Source organism: Pinus tabuliformis, chromosome X, assembly GCF_031772625.1.
Source record: "Pinus tabuliformis cultivar Carrire ecotype Pingquan chromosome X, CPIR1, whole genome shotgun sequence".
NCBI lineage: Eukaryota > Viridiplantae > Streptophyta > Pinopsida > Pinales > Pinaceae > Pinus > Pinus tabuliformis.
In genome coordinates, this window is record NC_142308.1 from 501,438,162 (window position 1) to 501,442,311 (window position 4,150).

Genomic DNA, 4,150 nt, shown 5'->3' on the forward strand with positions numbered 1-4,150 from the left:
AACTTCAAGTGCAGAATGTGAGTCATAGAGTTCTTTGAGCTTTTGTAAAGATTCAAAGGCAGTTGAATATGATGAAATATGGCGACTTACTTCTTAATTTACAGATGTTGCGATTAATCCATATGCTTTTTTGTTCTTGTTATCCCAAATGACGAGCTCTTTGTCTGATGTAGGCTGTACTGGGTCATTGTCTCCTTCTCCGACACACACTCCCTTCCACAACTCATTGAAGATGAGGGTGTGTTTTATCATCCGGGACCATTCAGGATAGTTCTCCTTGCCATTGAAAACTATCCCTACCATAGAGATGATTGAATGCATTCTGTAAAAGAACTTCTGCTGAAAAGAAAACTTCCTTACGTTACAGCCTCATGCACTATATTTTCTTCATGGTAAAAAAAAACTGTGCAATACTACTATGTTTTGAATGATATATAAAACCTTTGAATGATATAAACTGCGCAATATTTTGAATTCAACAAACATTTTGAATGATATACACTGCGCAATACTTTGAATTCAACAAACGTTTTGAATGATATACACTGCGCAATACTTTGAATTCAACAAACGTTTTGAATAATATAAACTGCGCAATACTTTGAATTCAACAAACGTTTTGAATGATATACATGCGCAATACTTTGAATTCAACAAACATTTTGAATGATATACACTGCGCAATACTATACCACAAATGCTTTGATATATAAAATGTTTTGAATGATATATAAACTGCTTATATGAACTGCGCAAAACCATTAGCAAAACCGCCATCATAAATATACACTGGAATTAAAATCACGCTCTTGTCATTTATCGGCATTCTCAAGCTTAAGGGACACATTAGACCTCCTCGCAGAAGACAAATGCGAAGCCTTTTCATGCAAAGTCTCTGCCTCGTCGAGGGCTAAAGTCTGCTTGGAAAGTATGCAGCCCATTTGTACACGAAAAAGAGCTCCAATCACGCAGACGAAACCTTAAATCCCGCTGCCATTTCCAACCAAAGCTTAAGTTTCTTTGAAAACTCAATCATTTTCTACTACTGCACAATTTATCAAAAACTATAACTTAAAGTCCACTGTAAAGCTTAAATTACATGCTATATTCGAGCATTTCCTATTGTGTCCAGATCATGTTACACATGTAATTAAAGTTCAAGCAAGAACCAGCTACCGTCTCACAAGCCAATGCTCAACGTAACAAGCGCCAAGCCGAAGGGAGGAGTCCACAAATGGAAACAAAAATGCGGCTCAAAAAAATGTTGCAATCTTTGGATTCCAGCAACAGCCGTATAGGCGAAACTTCTAAAGAATCAAAGTACTTGACAAAAAAAACTTTACAACTGGTAAGTGGATGAAAACCCTGAATCAGGCAGCGTTCAACGATTGATGAAAACCCTGGATTAGGCAGCGTTCAACGATGGATGAAAACCTTGGATCAGGCAGCGTTCAACAGTCCAGCTGCGCATGGAATCTCTCAGAACGGTGAGAGCGTTAGGTGAGAGAACATTAACAACCATGAGCGTTGGGTCCAACGCATCTCTGGGCAGCGACAGAGGCAGAGCAGTGCAGTGCATCATCATTTTTGGGCAGCGACAGAGGCAGAGCAGTGCAGTGCAACATAATTTCAAGACAGAGGTAGTGGCAGAGATGAAGGGAGTTACGACTATTCTTAGGACTAGCTCTGATACCATGTCAGGCCAGGCAGTAACTCTCCAAGGCCAGAAAAACTGATTGGTGTGTTCATTCCATAGGTATGTTATTGTTTTATACATTAGGAGTGATTGTTCAATTCATCTTCCGATGATTGTTCACATTCCTGATTTATTTATTTTACAAATTCCCCAATCATGAAGATTAGGTGTCAACAATGATGTTATTTTTGGTCCCATGAATTTATTGCAAATTCCTAATGATATCATGTTAATATTCCATTGGATACTTATTTTAAACAGATTTTTCTCAAACCATCTCCATGCTTTCTTGGTGGCACTTTTACTTTTGTAAATAAATATTGGCGAAGTAGTTTCCTTATTAATTATAGGTTTAATAAATTAAGTGAAGATGAACATATAGAAAGAATGATAATGGCCAAGATGTTTAGGAATGTTAGTTTCGACCAATGTTATTTTAGGTTCGCATGATTTTGATGAATTTTCTGAACCGAATTGCATTGTACCATGTTCATCTTCTAATCTCTTCCATTGCACATACCGTGATAGGATAGAGTCCTAGTTCAAAAATCTATTTAGTTTAAATATCTCTTTAAATGTCTTATACTTTTTTATATTTTTAATATAAATGTGCATAGATCAATTTTTCCCAATTTTTGGTATTACATATATTTATTTTTCTAATATTTATGTACATATCCTTATAGGTAATAAGAAGAATAAATGGTTTCACTGGAATTTTGATATTACTTATTTATAATCTTTTAAGTTTTAAGTTAAATTTGATCAGGTTGAGTTGTATATCGATTTACTTTTGTGATTGTTATTTGAATAAATAAGTTAAGAATACTTTTGTGTGGGAGGTGAGGCATCATCAAGGAATACATTATAAAGAAAATTCTCTCCATTGCATTTATCATCTTGCTTATATTTCACTTCATTAAATATTTATTATAAATCATAGTTTTATTGATGGTTACTAAATTTTAATCTTAACGGTTTGATCATGAAACAAGAAAACTTAAAAGGTGCAATATCTTGATGAGACACTTATATTATTATTTCTAATCATAATTGTGTTTTATGATATTAATTTTTGAAATAAAAACTTCACAATAAAAACCATGCAAGGAAAATTCATCGTAATCTTGACACACTTATAAAGACATATTGGTATGGAATTAGTAATAAACATTTCTTTATGTTAATATTTCAATTTACATTTTTATTTTGTTGGAGTTTGTTTTATTTATGACTTATTACCTTTATTTTCTTTTGAATTTAACTTGATTTCCATAATATTATGTTAACACCTTGTACAATTGTTTGAATTCACTTTTGTTTTCTGTTTAGATTTGGATTTCATGATGTTTTCGAAATATATGTGGGGAATATTTTCAAAAAAAGACTAATTGGTCACCATGGGAATCTTATTCTTTCACTATAATGGTATTTCATTTATTTTAAAATCACTTTATTAATTTTCCTTTCTCTTAAATTATCAAAGAACTATGGGAGCACTAGGATATCTGTCAAGAATTAAAATTCAACTTTTATGGATGAAAATGTCTATTGTAGTCTTTTTCTTTGAATCCCATCCTTATCCGACCACATTATAATAATTACTCTACATCGATAGATGGAGAGAAATATTATAAAGTGAAATCTATAAAGTGTTACATCTATTTCTTTAAAACAAAAACATCCCTCATACCACCCTTCTCTCTTCACCCAATTTTCAAATTGCAATTCTCAATCAACTAAATCTAAAGGGTGGAAACACAAGAGATTTGAAATAACTTTTAATGTGGGAAGTACAAGTAAAACCATCAAGGTTGTGGAAGTTCAATGGTAGTGGGGATATGCATGTATGGTATGTAGATATATTTATCGAGTCTATGGATACTCATGGGTAGCAAAGAAATTTTAAGACAAGAAGAATAGTGTTCCAATAGCAATAGAAAAGAAACCAGTCGATCAAGGTCCCAATTCACACAGCTACTCATTTGGAATGTTAGGTCCCTATAATAATATTGTATTCCCCTTATTTTTATTATTGTGCCCCATTCAAGCCCACTATTGTTATTGTTTTATCCTTACATTATTATTGTTATGTAGGATCTGATTATATTGGGACCCCTTAGACTCCTATATATACCAAGGAGGTATTCTCATTTGTATCTTCAAATAATTGTTCATTTATGTAATATAAATAAGGTTTATAAACCCTAATACAAATATTATAAATGTATTGGACCATGGTTGATCATGACTGATTTTCATATTGAGACAATATTTATTGCAATGTGACATTGGAACATGGTTGACCATGATTGATTTTCATATTGAGAAAAACCTATTATAACCCAAGGTATATAAATCCCAACATAAATATTATAAACGCAAAATTAAACATGGTTGGCCATGATTTACCACAGATGATTTTCATATTGACATAATCTTTGTCATAATGCT